Consider the following 17954-nt stretch of genomic DNA (forward strand, 5'->3'; position numbering starts at 1 on the left):
GGTCGCAGTAGATTTTCCATCCCATTTTCTCATGTCCTCTCCATGGTCACGTAGGTAAAACCACAGGGTGGCGCGGTGTGTGTGCCCACCATATTGTCTTCCTTGCATAGATGAACGTTTACCCCTAATAGCTGAGACACTGGTTTGTACAGGTGGGGAGGAAAATAATCTCTCTTCAAGTTGGTGGATCTTTTCAGAAAGTTTCTCCAAAGTATTCTCTTTTAGCTGGTGGACACTGTTTCGTTCAGGTGGAGGGGAAGATAATCTTTCTTCAAGTTGGTGGATCTTTTCAGAAAGTTTCTCCAAAGCATTCTCTTTTAGCTGGTGGACACTGGTTCGTTCAGGTGGAAGGGAAGATAAATTCTCTTTAAGTTGGTGGACCTCTTCAGAGAGTTTCTCCACAGCCGAGACACAGGCCTGTAGGGAAGAGGAGAGATTTCCTTCGTACTGCCGGAGTAATTTAGCCACTTCATTCACTGGGGGATTCTCCTCCGCTTTCCAGGCTATTATTGCCAATGAGCTGGCATATGATGATGGTGCACTCCGTACAAACTTCCGCCACATAGGTGGTGTACACTGGACTGCATCTGGATCTGCGGCTGTTTGTGCGTCGTCTAGGGCCTTATAAATTACTTCCCGTACGGCCAATTCCCTCAGGTACTGAATTCCCTTCTCCATGGTGGTCCATTTGCCTGGTAGACATACAAGTTCTTCCTTGAAGGGATACCTTTCCTGCACAGCTGACAGGAGACGCCTCCAGAGACTGCGAGATCGTGCTCCATCTCCAATTGCTTTGTCAATGCATGCGTTCCTAGCAAGGGATCCCAGCCGCCTGGCTTCCTTGCCCTCTAATTCCACATAATCGGCTCCAGTGTCCCAGCACCGGAGCAGCCAGGTGACAAGCTGCTCACCTATACAGCAACCAAAATCTTTTTGCACATCTCGTAGCTCACGCTGGTATAGAGTCCGGGTAGTTACTGTTGATTTTTTGATATCCCCATCCTCATCTTCAGTCTCCTGCACCTTTGATGGCCCAGCCTCATCTTCACTATGCCCAGACTTAGCAGAAGACTGTTTGCGTTCTAAACGACCTGAGCCTCTATACCATTTCTTCACCTTGTCTACAGGGTCAACTTGCACTGCTACAGCTCATTTCTCTGACCCAGACGCAGGGTCTGCCACAGGGGTTGGAATGCCCTCTGCGGGGTCAACTTGCACTGCTACAGCTCGTTTCTCTGACCCAGACGCAGGGTCTGCCACAGGGGTTGGAATGCCCTCTGCGGGGTCAACGTGCACTGCTACAGCTCGTTTCTCTGACCCAGACGCAGGGTCTGCCACAGGGGTTGGAATGCCCTCTGCGGGGTCAACGTGCACTGCTACAGCTCGTTTCTCTGACCCAGACACAGGAGCTGGAGCGGCTGCCGGAGCTGGAGCGGGAGCGGCTGCCGGAGCTGGAGCGGCTGCCGGAGCGGGAACTGGAATGGCTGCCGGAGCAGGAGCGGCTGCAGGAGCTGCAGCTAGGTTGCTAGTAGCATCAATTGCAGCTCGATAGGCACAAGCCAGACCCCAGCACGCTACAGTGATTTGTGTCACTTTGGAACTGCCAGAGTCATGACACCTTTTTTTCAAGCATTCTGCCAGCTTTTTAGGATTTTGCAGTTGTTCAGGGGTGAATGTCCAAAACACTGGAGGTGACCACTGCTCTAGAAACCTGCCCATATCCTCCCACACTCCCTGCCACTCGCAACTATCCCGCCTCAAGACAGATCTCCGGATGAGATTCCTAAGTAGTTGTTTAACCCTCAACAAAACCTGAAGCGCATTCAGGAGACATAACAACAAGAGCAGGCTGGTCTGAGTATCCCAAGGATATTCAACATCTCGGAGAACCACCGTAACTAGCTCGGGGGATAAGAGGGTGGTGGTGAAGGAGAAAGGGAGAGTGAACAGGTAGGGAAACATGTCTTCCCCTGTCCCCTTCACAGATTGGCTCCCTAACGAAAACAGGCAATAGGTGTAATTGCTAATAGTTTCCGAGATATGGGTTCCAAAGTACAGAGTTGACGTCAGTGCTGAGTACAAATACCAGGTTAAAGTCATGACCAGATATTTCATCATTTCATAAGCCATTGTTACACCGCACAGTACCATAACAATCTTAAACCAGGGCCCGGAAAGGATAAACAGTGCAACAGGGAGCACATACAGAAAGTAACGCACCATAAAACTCAATTTGGAATACAGGTACAGCAGACTGGAGATTAAGGCAATCAACATCGTGACTAGCAACTATTAAGCAGGTCCAATACTTATACCAATTTTAGTTTAACACACTCTGGTCAGATTTGTCGATATCTCAACCCTTCGTGCCCCACGTTGGGCGCCAAAAGGGCTGTTGTGGTTTAACCCGGCTGGCAGCTAAACACCACACAGCCGTTCGCTCACCCTCCCCCCTCCCTCTCTGGGATGGGGGAGAGAAACGGGAAAGTGAAGCCGGTGAGTTGAGATAAAGACAGTTTATTAAGACAGGAATATAATAATAACAATAATAATAGTGATAATGATAATAGTATTAATAATAATAATGTGTAAGAAAACAAGTGATGCACAATGCAATTGCTCACCACCCGCTGACCGATGCCCAGCCTATCCCCGAGCAGCCGGCCCCCCACCCCGGCCAGCCACCCCTATATATTGTTTAGCATGACGTCAGATGGTATGGAATACCCCTTTGGCCAGTTTGGGTCAGCTGTCCTGGGTCTGTCCCCTCCCAGCTCCTGCTGCACCCCTAGCCTGCTCGCTGGCAGGACAGAGCGAGAAGCCGAAAAGTCCTTGGCCTGGTGTAAACACTTCTCTGCAACAATTAAAACATCAGCATGTTATCAGCGCTCTTCTCATCCTAATCCAAAACATAGCACCCTACCAGCTACTATGAGGGAAAATTAACTCTGTCCTAACTGGAACCAGGACACTGGGGAAGGGGAGGGGCAAGAAACAACAAAGTAGAGAGCAGGACAAGCAGCAGCTGTGGTTCTTTTATCTCGTTTTCACCTCAACACCATGCAGAGTGCAGACAAGAGAACTGGGGTGTTTCTAGAAGCAACAATCCCCAGGCTTCTGCTTCAGCTTTGAATATTGAGAGGACAATATGACCAAGCAAGTAACTGATCATCTTCTGCTGGCATTAAACCTTTCCTTTACATAGGAAGGAAAATCTAGGAGCACCACAGATTACACGCCAAAAAAGAAAAACCAATTCCATGAAATAACATCACTCACAGGAAAAATCACACACTTGAGCAGGCTATCTGAAAACCAAAAGGCTATGCTGATGGGTCAGCATTTCAGGAACTGGACCCACTGACGCCCCTCAGGAACATGGCAGGAGATGCACAATGCTGTCACAAGTGCTTGCAAAGCCTGCTGGACAGGCCAAACAGACTAACAATCCACCCACCAACTCAGGGCCCACACTGCCATCCACTCACCCTCGTGCCTCTTTCAAGTTTCCAGCTTAGTCCATGCCCATGACAAGGCCTACAAGAAAGAGAAAGAAGGGCAGGCCCGTGATGGACACGCAAACAGTACAGCTCCTTGCAGAGGTCTCAAGCACAGAGACTAGAGCCAGAAAAGAAACACCCTCAGGTCCACAAAGGCCAAAAGGCCATGAATGCACAGCAGCCCCAGCAGGGGCAATCACAGACTTATCCTCTACAGATGAAAAAGGTGACCCTGCTCAGCCTCTTCCTCATACTGCCCTTATGCAGTCAAGGCCCTTGCCATGCATACTGAGGCTCTTTGGGAATCCTCTGGACAGCTACGCAAATGCCTTGATATATCTAGAGATTAAAATAGAACCCCCAAATAAGGAACCGTACCCCACCATTTCCCAAACACAAGTTAGCCAGCAACCCCTCCCAAACATACCTCTAGTACGTCAATTCCAAGCACTTAACATCTAGAAGGCTGCAAGGTCTAAAGACTCCACAGCCAGCCAAACCACAGGCAAAAGCTCCAGAAATATAACAAACTGCCCCCAACCCTGGAAAAGACTACACCTTACCTGCCTCCTGCTGCTCTTTTCAGATACATGCTTGCACAGAGAGCTTCCATGATCCAGTTCTCCTAAACCCTGCTCCATCACTTTACCACCACAGCTGGAACTTGCATAATATTTGACATACAGGCCAAGACTCACAGGAAGCCCCAATCAAGCTGTCAAAATCCTAAGGGACCTAGAACACACAAGCTAACATTACCACCCTATCTGTAAACACGCTCTAACAATTACTCACCTGAAGAAGAGCTGCATGCAATAAAGGCACCTGCTCCTACTATATAGATAGATTGCTTTCCTCTGACAGATCCTTCTAGCCCTTATCTCAAAGAGATGTGCATTTCCAAGTAGAGACCGGTACGCATCAGTCCATAGACTCCAACCCACCCAAAGAACCCTGCAACTGACAGAAGGAAAAACAAAGCACTTACCCCTAAGAGCAGCCCAGGCAGAATGAGCTCCCTCATGCCTTGCCTGGGGCTCATATACCATTTGGCCCCGCCCAGCACCCAAACCCAATCACCTGGGAAAGGGGAGGGGCAAGAAACAACAAAGTAGACAGAGCAGGACAAAGCAGCAGCTGTGGTTTTTTTTTTCATCTGCATTTTAGCTCAACACCATGCAGAGTGCAGACAAGAGAACTGGGGTGTTTCTAGAAGCAACAATCCCCAGGCTTTTGCTTCAGCTTTGAATATTTAGAGGACAATATGACCAAGCAAACAACTGATCTTTTTCAGCTGGCATTGGCTTAAACCTTTCTTTTGGCATAGGAAGAAAAATCTGAACCTGATCTCCTTCTGTGACCAAGTGACGCGCTTGGTGGATGAGGGGAAGGCTGTGGATGTGATCTACCTTGACTTCAGTAAGGCTTTTGACACCGTTTCCCACAGCATCCTCCTCAAGAAACTGGCTGCTCGTGGCTTGGACTGGCGTACGCTTTGTTGGGTTAAAAAGTGGCTGGATGGCCGGGCCCAAAGAGTAGTGGTGAACGGAGCCAAATCCAGTTGGAGGCCGGTTACTAGTGGAGTCCCCCAGGGCTCAGTGCTGGGGCCAGTCCTCTTTAATGTCTTCATCGATGACCTGGATGAGGGGATCGAGTGCACCCTCAGTAAGTTTGTAGATGACACCAAGTTAGGTGCATGTGTTGATCTGCTCGAGGGAAGGAAGGCTCTGCAGGAGGATCTGGATAGGCTGGACCAATGGGCTGAGGTCAACTGTATGAAGTTCAACAAGGCCAAGTGCCGGGTCCTGCATCTGGGGCACAACAACCCCAAGCAGCGCTACAGGCTGGGAGATGAGTGGCTGGAAAGCTGCCTGGCAGAGAAGGACCTGGGAGTACTGGTTGATAGGCAGCTGAATATGAGCCAGCAGTGTGCTCAGGTGGCCAAGAAGGCCAACAGCATCCTGGCCTGTATAAGAAGCAGTGCGGCCAGCAGGTCGAGGGAGGTGATTGTCCCCCTGTACTCGGCTCTGGTGAGGCCGCACCTCAAGTACTGTGTTCAGTTTTGGGCCCCTCGCCACAAGAAGGACATGGAGATGCTCGAGAGTGTCCAGAGAAGGGCAACGAAGCTGGTGAGGGGTCTGGAGAACAAGTCTTACGAGGAGCAGCTGAGGGAGCTGGGGTTGTTTAGCCTGGAGAAGAGGAGGCACAGGGGTGACCTCATTGTTCTCTATAGGTACCTTAAAGGAGGCTGTAGAGAGGTGGGGGTTGGTCTATTCTCCCACATGCCTGGTGACAGGACAAGGGGGAATGGGCTAAAGTTGTGCCAGGGGAGGTTTAGGTTGGATGTTATGAAGAACTTCTTTACTGAAAGGGTTGTTAGGCATTGGAATGGGCTGCCCAGGGAAGTGGTTGAGTCGCCATCCCTGGAGATCTTTAAAAGACATTTAGATGTAGCCCTTAGTGATATGGTTTAGTGGAGGTCTTGTTAGTGTTAGGACAGAGGTTGGACTAGATGATCTTGGAGGTCTCTTCCAACCTAGACGATTCTGTGATTCAAAGAGATGTGCATGTCCAAGTAGAGACCGGTGCGCATCAGTCCATAGACTCCAACCCACCCAAAGAACCCTGCAACTGACAGAAGGAAAAACAAAGCACTTACCCCTAAGAGCAGCCCAGGCAGAAGGAGCTCCCTCATGCCTTGCCTGGGGCTCATATACCATTTGGCCCCGCCCAACACCCAAACCCAAGCACCTGGGAAAGAGGAGGGGCAAAAAAAACAAAGTACACAGAGCAGGACAAGCAGCAGCTGTGGTTGTTTTTTTTGTTTGTTTTTAATATCATTTTCAGCTAAACACCATACACAGTGCAGACAAGAGAACTGGGGTGTCTCTAGAAGCAGCAATGCCCATGCTTTTGCTTCAGCTTTGCATGTTGAAAGCTTCTCTCCTCTACAACCCCTTTCTCGGGAACCAGGCAGCATTCAAGTGACCTGCTTTGCTCCTATTCTGAAGACTATCACAGTCCACCTTGCCTGTGGCACCTGAGAAACAGAAGAGAAAGCGACCACAGCAGCAAAAGCCACAGCACCCTTAGGTCAGTTACTCTCATCCCCTCCTTTACCTCAGCAGCTTACCTACCCCACAGAGCAGATGCTTCCATCTGTTCTCTTTAGCCACTTACAGCACCTCGAAAAGGCAAACTGGAATTTTACTCTATTTGATGTCGTAAAATAACTGCAGTGACAACCGCACCCCAAAAGCAACTGCTACATCTCTTCATCGCCCACCAGAGTCACTCCAGAGGCAGCTCGGGTCATGACATCCTGTATCGCACACTGCGTTTCCACCTGAACAAAGAAAAACACAGAAGATAAACATTCAGCTGCCACAATTAGCACCCATCCCTCAACAACAGAAGTGACTCCATAGTTCATTTTATCATTTTAAAACAACAGTTCACTTGCCTCTGTACCTGGAAATCAGATCCAAGCTCAAAAGGAGTAGACAGCATCACCCATGCCACCTGGCAACACAAAAGGACAAAATGACCACTGTGCTTGCAAGCAACCACCTGCCACACCGCTCCTCTGGCCCAAACAACCTCACCTCAGACCCTCAGAGGGAAAGACCTGAACGTCTTTCCCTTCGCTTCCGATAAGGGATGACCTCGCTGACACCACTCTCACCTTCCCCCACTGCTCCATGACATGGGGGTTTACCTGTCCAAGACTGCACTAGGCACCTGCAGAGACAAGAGAAAACCACACCCTGAGGCACCTCACAGCCACAGCATACTTGCTGCAATACCTCTCTTCCCAGCTCCTTTACTTCAGCTGCTCGTTAGCTCTGAGATTCATGACCAGGCAGCACTGTGCCAAAATGTGTCCAGGCAGCGCCGCACGAAAACAAGCCCCGGGCAGTGCCACAATCACAGAGTTACCCTTCACAGATGAAAACGGTGACCCTGCTCAGCCTCTTCCTCATACTGCCCTTATGCAGTCAAGGCCCTTGCCATGCATACTGAGGCTCTTTGTGAATCCTCTGCACAGTTACGCAAATGCCTTGATATACCCAGAGACTAAAATAGAACCCCCAAATAAGGAACCGTACCCCACCATTTCCCAAACACAAGTTAGCTAGCAACCCCTCCTAAACATACCTCTAGTACGTCAATTCCAAGCACTTAACATCTAGAAGGCTGCAAGGTCTAAAGACTCCACAGCCAGCCAAACCACAGGCAAAAGCTCCAGAAATATAACAAACTGCCCCCAACCCTGGAAAAGACTACACCTCACCTGCCTCCTGCTGCTCAGGGAGCTTCCACGATCCAGTTCTCCTAAACCCTGCTCCATCACTTTACCACCACAGCTGGAACTTGCATAATATTTGACATACAGGCCAAGACTCACAGGAAGCCCCAATCAAGCTGTCAAAATCCTAAGGGACCCAGAACACACAAGCTAACATTACCACCCTATCCGTAAACACGCTCTAACAATTACTCACCTGAAGAAGAGCTGCATGCAATAAAGGCACCTGCTCCTACTATATAGATAGATTGCTTTCCTCTAACAGATCCTTCAAGGCCTTACCTCAAAGAGATGTGCATTTCCAAGTAGAGACCGGTACGCATCAGTCCATAGACTCCAACCCACCCAAAGAACCCTGCAACTGACAGAAGGAAAAACAAAGCACTTACCCTTAAGAGCAGCCCAGGCAGAAGGAGCTCCCTCATGCCTTGCCTGGGGCTCATATACCATTTGGCCCCGCCCAGCACCCAAACCCAAGCACCTGGGAAAGGGGAGGGGCAAAAAACAACAAAGTACACAGAGCAGGACAAGCAGCAGCTGTGGTTGTTTTTAATATCATTTTCAGCTCAACACCATACACAGTGCAGACAAGAGAACTGGGGTGTCTCTAGAAGCAGCAATGCCCATGCTTTTGCTTCAGCTTTGCATGTTGAAAGCTTCTCTCCTCTACAACCCCTTTCTCGGGAACCAGGCAGCATTCAAGTGACCTGCTTTGCTCCTATTCTGAAGACTATCACAGTCCACCTTGCCTGTGGCACCTGAGAAACAGAAGAGAAAGCGACCACAGCAGCAAAAGCCACAGCACCCTTAGGTCAGTTACTCTCATCCCCTCCTTTACCTCAGCAGCTTACCTACCCCACAGAGCAGATGCTTCCATCTGTTCTCTTTAGCCACTTACAGCACCTCGAAAAGGCAAACTGGAATTTTACTCTATTTGATGTCGTAAAATAACTGCAGTGACAACCGCACCCCAAAAGCAACTGCTACATCTCTTCATCGCCCACCAGAGTCACTCCAGAGGCAGCTCGGGTCATGACATCCTGTATCGCACACTGCGTTTCCACCTGAACAAAGAAAAACACAGAAGATAAACATTCAGCTGCCACCATTAGCACCCATCCCTCAACAACAGAAGTGACTCCATAGTTCATTTTATCATTTTAAAACAGCAGTTCACTTGCCTCTGTACCTGGAAATTAGATCCAAGCTCAAAAGGAGTAGACAGCATCACCCATGCCACCTGGCAACACAAAAGGACAAAATGACCACTGTGCTTGCAAGCAACCACCTGCCACACCGCTCCTCTGGCCCAAACAGCCTCACCTCAGACCCTCAGAGGGAAACACCTGAACGTCTTTCCCTTCGCTTCCGATAAGGGATGACCTCGCTCACAACATTCTCACCTTCCCTCACTGCTCCATGACATGGGGATTTCCCTGTCCAGGACTGCACTAGGCACCTGCAAAGACAAGAGAAAAGCACACCCTGAGGTGAAGGGAATGACGACACGGACTCCAAGATAGTCGAGAAATGGAGACCTTTAATTGCCCCGATGCCAGATCTTACATAGTTCTTCTGGGCCCCTACACGCGCTGCACATGGCTGGCAAACATAGTTACAGGCTTCTGATTGGTGCATTCCTTTTGATCACGCATAGCCCGCTATAGGCCCATCCGAGCCTAACAACTCCTTCTTACTGGTTCCCACTGTCTCTTATTCTAGCCTGGTTACCACTCTATGCCCCTGAGTAACCTTCTTCTTAACCCTTAGTGCATCACCATATCAATCAGCTCCAGTTTGTCACCGAACATGTCACCCATAATTCCCCCTTTCTTTGTTTCTACAAGCCAAATTGTGTGCCACGAACAATTAATCATTTTTTGCAATCGTTGCAGCAGGCATGGTGTAACTATTATAATTGCAACAAACGCAATAAACAAGATCATTATCTTTTCCTTTCTCAAGTACTTAAATTTGTTGCTACAGAACTACAGCATCATGCAAGGAAAGGACAGCTGAACCACATTAAGGGTTTCTTTTTTAAGCTCCAAAGCAGTTAATCAAGGAACTGACTAGCTCTATGCATAGTTAGGTTTTAAAGTGTGCTAAAAGAACTTGAACTCTTTCATTAAGACTGTGCTTGAACAACGCACAGCTCGAAAGGACCAGCCACCATCACCCATGCCACCTGGGAATACTAAAGGACAAAATGACCACTGTATTCGCAAGCAACCACCTGCCACACCGCTCCTCTGGCCCAAACAGCCTCACCTCAGACCCTCAGAGGGAAACACTTGAACGTCTTCCCCTGGGGTAGTTTTACTGGGGTTGGCAACCGAGCTCCACCACAATCACTCTCTCACTCCCCATCCTCAAAGAATAACAGGGAAAAAATATGATGAAAAGGGCTCAAGGGTTAAGATAAGGACGAGGAGAGGAGGTCACACAGTAAATATCGTGACGGGCAAAACACGCTCAGCATAGGAAGATAGTAAGATTTATTGCTTATTACTACACAACCTACAGAAGCGAGAAACGAAGGAAAGCAACCAAAAGCACCTTCCCCCCACAACCACCCTCTTCCACCTTCTCCCCCCCAGCGGTGCAGGTGACCAGTGTTTATGGTCAGCCTATAGCACTTCTTCGCCGCCACTCCTTCTCGGACGCCCTCATCCCCTGTGCTGTGGGGTTCCTCCCACAGGATACAGTCCTTGGTGAACTGATCTGGTGTGGGCTGCCCACAGGCAGCAGCTTTTCAAGAACTGCTCCAGATGTAGGTCCATACCACGGGGTCCATCCCTCAGGAGCAAACTGCTCCAACCTGGATCCCCCACAGGCAGCAGCTCCTGCCAGCTCACCTGCTCCTGCGTGGTCTCCTCTCCACGGTCTACAGGTCCGGCCCGGAATCTGCTCCGGCAGGGGTCTTCCACAGGCCACAGCCTCCATCAGTGCAGGTCCACCTGCTCCACCATGGTCTCCTCCACCGGCTGCAGCGTGGAACCCTGCTCCACCGTGGTACTCCATAGGCTGCAGGGGGACAGCCTGCTTCACCATGGCCCTCGCCACAGGCCGCTGGGGACTTCTGCTCCGGCGCCTGCAGTACCTCTCCCCCTCCTTATTCACTGACCTTGGCGCCTGCAAGGCTGTTCCTCACTCCTCTTGCTCTCCCAGCTGCTGTGTGGCACAGCGTGTGGTTTGTTTTTTTTCCTTTCTTAAATATGCTCTCACAGACACGCAAACATCACCACTTATTGGCTCCGCTCAGCACTGGGGCCCTTACCTAACGTGGGGCAGCTTCTAGACTCTTCCCACAGAAGGCACCCCTAGAGCCCACTGCTACCAAAACCTTGCCACATAAACCCACTACATCCCTTCACTTCGGTTAAGGGACGACCAGGCTGACAACACGCTCACCTTCCCTCACTGCTCCGTGACACGGGGATTTCCCTGTCCAAGACCGCACTAGGCACCTGCAGAGACAACAGAAAAAGCACACCCTGAGGCACCCCACAGCCACAGCGTACCTGCTGCAATACCTTCCTCGCACCAGCTCCTTTACCTCAGCTGCTCGTTAGCTCCATCTGAGACAAATGTGTCCAAGCGGCGCTGCGCGAAAATGCGCCCGGGCAGCGCCGCGATCACAGACTTATCTTTCACGAATGGAAAAGGTGAGCCTGCTCACTCTTGTGGGAATAGAAATGTTTTTGCAGTGTTACATAGTTTAGAAGGAAGGAATGTGGTATTGAGATATGCTTACAGTGATAAGAAAGCTCAGCAGGTGACCTCCTAAAATGCAGACAACCAGACTCCTTAGAGCAATCAGGTAAAAATCACTATGTTAAGTCAAGCCAGATAAGGGGAGGAAACATTACCATCTCAAAAACAGGCCAGAAACTGAAGGCCAGGCATTGCCTGTGAAGCATCAGATAGATTGTGAACCTGGATTACCCACTCCAGTGGGGAAACAGGGGAGGGTCCTGTCATCAAAAAGTATATAAACTGTGTTTTGGAACTAGTAGTAGGTGCGCTCTCCTGCTTGTGGGGCGCCCGCCATTGCAATCGAGAATAAATTACTAAGACAAAAAGAACCAATTAAGGAAACAGCAGTATTTTGGCCAAAATACAGGCCTGATAAAAATTCAGGCTTGAAATTTATGTGTAAACGATAAGATTCCTTTTTTTTGGAGGAGGAGCCAAGTTATGCTCCCTATAATCCTAATATTGCACCGGTGGCAGCAGCAGCCGCTCCAGGAAAGGAGACAGGGACTGCAATTAACACTGTCCCTAGAGAAGAGCGTACTCTAGGCTCTGGCAAGAATTAAAACAAGGTAGAAGAGGTACTGAGAATTTTGCCTTCCGGATACTAACAGTACTAACACTAACTGTGTATCCCCTTAAGTGAACTTCCCCCCCTCCTTACCAGCAGAGAGATTAGGAGTTTCCTAGGACCTAACTTATACTCGGGGGGGTGGAAATTATGTATATAAATATGTTGTTTACAGGGAAAGAAATGGGAATGATCAGGAGGAGAGCTGCTATACAAAAATGGGAAAGAACTCATCCTCCAGGACCAGGGGTAATACCGGCAAGGCAGAAATAACCACTTGCTGATCCTGGCTGGAAGAATAATAGTGTGCAACACAGAAATCATGAGAGACTTGGGGTCAGAATGAGAAAGTACTTGGGGATGAATGCTGAGGACCCGGTATCCCAAGGGCTCTTGAAAGTTCATTTTGTGATTGAAGCCTGGCAAGATACACAGAAAATGCTCCAGAAGGTGGGGGGGGATGTAGTGAACAGTCACTGGGGGGCCCTCCTGTGGGAGGCCCTGAACGTGTGTGTCAAGAGGGGAGATGAGAAGGAAAAGCACAGAGTGAAACTAATGGTATTGACAGTGTAGCAAGTAGTCAGGCAGAGGGCTGGAGAAAGAGGAAGAAAATCTTCAGGGGGAGTCAGGGCCAGGATGGAAAAGAGAGGAAGAGAGATGAAGGAATGGCAGGCAAGGAAAGCTACCCGTGTTGCGGCCTGAATCTTAGCAGGGACAGGCTTTGATGGGATGTTTTAAGTGTGGGCAGGCTGGCCACTTCAGGTAGGAATATCCGGAGTGGAAGAAGGAGGAGAGAAGGAAAATGGGATGAGGGAGAAAGGTATGGAATTAAGTTGGCTAATGACTGAGACTTTGGTGAAAGTACAGGCTGGAGAAAGATAAGAAGAAGTGTTAAAAAGGGTTATTGAAGGTGTTAAAGGTGGGGTATGTAATGTTTGACAGAGCTGTTTTTTTGAATGAGTTGGGAAAGTTGAATGAGCAGGGAAAGAGGATGTAGGCATTATCTAAGTAACAGTCTAGAAGTTTTGGTATATTTGCTGTGGTGTTTGGTCAGGTTCCCAAGTATCGACAAGGGGGGGGGATGGGGGGGGGGCAGCCTGCTCCACCAGGGGCGTCTCCACAGGCCACAGGGGGCTTCGGCTCCGGCACCTGGAGCGCCTCCACCCCCTCCTTCTGTGCTGACTTTGGTGTCTGCGGGGAGGTTTCTCACTCCTCACTCTCCCAGCTGCTGTTGAGCAGCAGGTTTTTGTTTGTTCGTTTGTTTTCATGGATGTGCTCTCACAGAGGCACGGACTGTGTTGCTCATGGCTTGGCTCTGGGCAGCGGTGAGCCCCTCTGGGGCCGGATGAAATTGTCCCTTATCTGCTACGGGGAGGTTTCTGGATTCTCCACGTGGGGGGCTGCCACTGCAGCCCCCCCCCAAACCTTGCCATCAAACCCAATACACTGGGGCAGCTAGGTCATTACCGGCCTGTAAAGTATCAGGGATTAAATTAACTAATGAAACCCTAAAAAGTGATGGGGGTAGATGGGGGCTGGGATAACAGTGCCACCTTTGGGGGATACCAAGCTGAGACTAGGGGATAAAATGATCTCTAGGCAATTATTGTATGTACCCAAGGCAGGGACTAACTTGTTGGGAAGGGATTTGATGATGAAATTGGGCATTCAAATAGTAAATTGTTAGACTGGAATAACAGTGGTATTAATGGAGTGCTCTCGGGCCCTGAGAGCAAAGATATATTCACCTCTGACTGGAAAGACTCTGAAGTGGGGGCGGAAGCAACAATACATATGGACAGTTTTACCTCAGGGGTTTACAGGGCCACCGATTAATTTGGGCAAAGTTCTAGAACAGATTTTGGAGCAATTCCAACCTCCCAAGGAGGAATTTCTGTTACAAAATGTGGATGATCGTTTATTGTCAGAACACGAGAAAACAGTTGTGAAGGAAGCTACTAACAAGCTATTCAACTTTCTGGGAAAGCAGGGCTTGGGAGTATTGAAAAATAAATTACAATATGTAGAAAGAGAAGTCAGGTATTTAAGGCACCTAATGTCTGAGGGAAAACGGAGAATAAATCGAGAGAGGATTCAGGGAATTGTTGAAAACTAAGAAAGAACTAAAAAATTTTAAGAGAGATTTCTTTAAGGAATCAGGAGCCACGAAGTCTGAGGGAAAATGGATACTCCCTGATGGGAGAGAAATGCTGAATAAAGCACCAATGAGGCAAATATGACCGCACTAGGCACCTGCAGAGACAACTCAAAAAGCACACCCTGAGGCACCTCACAGCCACAGCGTACCTGCTGCAATACCTCCCTCGCACCAGCTCCTTTACCTCAGCTGCAGGTTAGCTCGATCTGAGACAAATGTTCCCCGGGCGGCGCCACGATCACAGACTTATCTTTCACGAATGGAAAAGGTGAGCCTGCTCACTCTCTAGGTAATACTGCGCTTATGCAGTCAAGGAACCGTACCACCACCATTTCCCAAACACAAGTTAGCCAGCAACCCCTCCTAAACATACCTCTAGTACGTCAATTCCAAGCACTTAACATCTAGAAGGCTGCAAGGTCTAAAGACTCCACAGCCAGCCAAACCACAGGCAAAAGCTCCAGAAATATAACAAACTGCCCCTAACCCTGGAAAAGACTACACCTTACCTGCCTCCTTCTGCTCTTTTCAGATACATGCTTGCACAGGGAGCTTCCATGAGCCAGTTCTCCTAAACCCTGCTCCATCACTTTACCACCACAGCTGGAACTTGCATAATATTTGACATACAGGCCAAGACTCACAGGAAGCCCCAATCAAGCTGTAAAATTTTAAGGGACCTAGAGCACACAAGCTAACATTACCACCCTATCCGTAAACACGCTCTAACAATTACTCACCTGAAGAAGAGCTGCATGCAATAAATGCACCTGCTCCTACTATATAGATTGCTTTCCTCTAACAGATCCTTCGAACCCTTACCTCAAAGAGATGTGCATTTCCAAGTAGAAACCGGTACGCATCAGTCCATAGACTCCAACCCACCCAAAGAACCCTGCAACTGACAGAAGGAAAAACAAAGCACTTACCCCTAAGAGCAGCCCAGGCAGAAGGAGCTCCCTCATGCCTTGCCTGGGGCTCATATACCATTTGGCCCCGCCCAGCACCCAAACCCAAGCACCTGGGAAAGGGGAGGGGCAAGAAACTACAAAGTAGACAGAGCAGGACAAGCAGCAGCTGTGGTTTCCTTTTTTATTTTTCCATCTGGTTTTCAGCTCAACACCATGCAGAGTGCAGACAAGAGAAGTGGGGTGTTTCTAGAAGCAACAATCCCCAGGCTTTTGCTTCAGCTTTGAATATTGAGAGGACAATATGACCAAGCAAGTAACTGATCATCTTCAGCTGGCATTGGCTTAAACCTTTCTTTTTGCATAGGAAGAAAAATCTAGGAGCACCACAGATGACACGCCAAAAAAGAAAAACCAATTCCATGAAATAACATCACTCACAGGAAAAATCACACACTTGACTAGGCTATCTGAAAACAACAGAACAACAGAAGTGACTCCATAGTTCATTTTATCATTTTAAAACAGCAGTCCACTTGCCTCTGTACCTGGAAATCAGATCCAAGCTCAAAAGGAGTAGACAGCATCACCCATGCCACCTGGCAACACAAAAGGACAAAATGACCACTGTGCTTGCAAGCAACCACCTGCCACACCGCTCCTCTGGCCCAAACAGCCTCACCTCAGACCCTCAGAGGGAAACACCTGAACGTCTTTCCCTTCGCTTCCGATAAGGGATGACCTCGCTCACAACATTCTCACCTTCCCTCACTGCTCCATGACATGGGGATTTCCCTGTCCAAGACTGCACTAGGCACCTGCAGATACAAGAGAAAATCACACCCTGAGGTGAAGGGAATGACGACACGGACTCCAAGATAGTCGAGAAATGGAGACCTTTAATTGCCCCGATGCCAGATCTTACATAGTTCTTCTGGGCCCCTACACGCGCTGCACATGGCTGGCAAACATAGTTACAGGCTTCTGATTGGTGCATTCCTTTTGATCACGCATAGCCCGCTATAGGCCCATCCGAGCCTAACAACTCCTTCTTACTGGTTCCCACTGTCTCTTATTCTAGCCTGGTTACCACTCTATGCCCCTGAGTAACCTTCTTCTTAACCCTTAGTGCATCACCATATCAATCAGCTCCAGTTTGTCACCGAACGCGTCACCCATAATTCCCCCTTTCTTTGTTTCTACAAGCCAAATTGTGTGCCACGAACAATTAATCATTTTTTGCAATCGTTGCAGCAGGCATGGTGTAACTATTATAATTGCAACAAACGCGATAAACAAAATAATCATTATCTTTTCCTTTCTCAAGTACTTAAATTTGTTGCTACAGGACTACAGCATCAAGCAAGGAAAGGACAGCTGAACCACATTAAGGGTTTCTTTTTTAAGCTCCAAAGCAGTTAATCAAGGAACTGACTAGGCCTATGCATAGTTAGGTTTTAAAGTGTGCTAAAAGAACTTGAACTCTTTCATTAAGACTGTGCTTGAACAACGCACAGATTAACCCCCCAGAAAGCCAAATATTCCAACTCTATACATAAGAGGTTTTTTTTTAAAAAAAGTTCTACACACTCTCAAAGAGATTTTGAAATTGATTTAAATACTTTACCTTGCAGCTCTGCTATGGCACAAGACAGCACATGTGAAATTTAAGGCTAATTTTTGGGTGCATACATGTAAAAGCTGGCCTTAAAACAAGAGCTGTTGTATTTACTTAATTCTGAGTCTGTAGTGTGAATTCACATTAAAGTAGAGCTGCCACAGCAATCAACAGAATCACAGACTTCCTTCACCTGAATGAGCCCATCTTCTGTGAATCCAGTCATACCAGTTTTAAACAACCTATCTAAAGCAGTATATCTTAGACTTTGACTTTCTCTGCAACTGTTTCAGAACAAATTAATATCCGCAAAAACTGGAGAAGAACCATCAACTGGTCATATCACGCAAATCTGATGCACAAACCCACTACCTTTAAAACCTTCTCCCCCTCAACAATTTCTTCAGTGTAAATCAGAGCTGTTACTTGAAAACAGAGCTCTCTAGTCCCATCTGCACACATCTCTCTATTTTAATGGGAAGAAAGATAGCAAATCAAATTCTGCTCATTTACTAGTTTAACAGACCTAATATTTTAATACCTCCTGGTACATTTTTCATTTGCTGAACTTTTGCATAATGTTTTAAAGAGGGGCTCAATGCACCCTGAATGCAGGACTTGTAGAGGCCACTGTGATTTACGCTTACTTGCTCAGTAAAGTTTATTGCTATAAGACAGTTATTTACGTGGGACTTACCTGAAACACAAATTTATGATATCAACAAAAAAAGTACACCACAGACTAACACTGCTTTTTAGATACTCTTCAATTTTAAAATTTTCAAACACGTTAACTTGTCTTATTTTGTTTAGGGCTGAGGCTGTTCAGCAAGGTCACATAATTTGAGACTGCTGAAATACTTCAGCAATCCTTTGGTCCCAGTAGCTGTAAAACAGCCAAGTAAAAAGAAATTTCCCTACTAAAAAAAGTGTGTGTGGGGAAAGGGGGGAGAGAATTGTCACCAGAAAAGTGTCTTTTAAACACTATCTGCTACACACCACAAAAGTCTTTGTTATAAAATACACCTTTTCATACAAAAGACATCTTGCAAAACCATTTGATTGCCCCATGATGCTGAACGTTTGTGTGAGCTTCTCTTCTTTTCTAAATATTATTCAGCCCAGGCACTTTCA

General features: G+C 48.0%; 1 long non-coding RNA gene and 1 other non-coding gene across 51 annotated transcripts in view; both read right to left on the reverse strand.

Annotated features, from left to right (window-relative positions):
• Nucleotides 1-1593: 1593 nt before the first annotated feature.
• Nucleotides 1594-6129, reverse strand: LOC308198104. Its single transcript, XR_013953637.1, has 2 exons — nt 3489-6129; nt 1594-2854 (listed from the first exon to the last, which is right to left on the reverse strand). It is a non-coding gene; the product is annotated as an uncharacterized lncRNA (long non-coding RNA).
• A 157-nt stretch (nt 6130-6286) lies between these two features.
• The window catches only part of LOC308198093, a 28635-nt gene continuing 16967 nt past the window's right edge, over nt 6287-17954 (reverse strand). For 21 of the 50 annotated variants that reach the window (XR_013953603.1, XR_013953604.1, XR_013953605.1 and 18 more), the window contains 9 exons: nt 15224-16020; nt 10668-11279; nt 9133-9268; nt 8999-9049; nt 8665-8873; nt 7795-8567; nt 7106-7241; nt 6964-7022; nt 6547-6846 (listed from right to left, as the gene is read on the reverse strand). This is a non-coding gene — a transcript (uncharacterized protein). The other 29 variants (XR_013953596.1, XR_013953597.1, XR_013953594.1 and 26 more) reach the window with 28 other exon arrangements.

Source organism: Anser brachyrhynchus (genome assembly GCF_964034855.1).
Source record: "Anser brachyrhynchus genome assembly, chromosome: 7".
Taxonomy (NCBI): Eukaryota; Metazoa; Chordata; class Aves; order Anseriformes; family Anatidae; genus Anser; species Anser brachyrhynchus.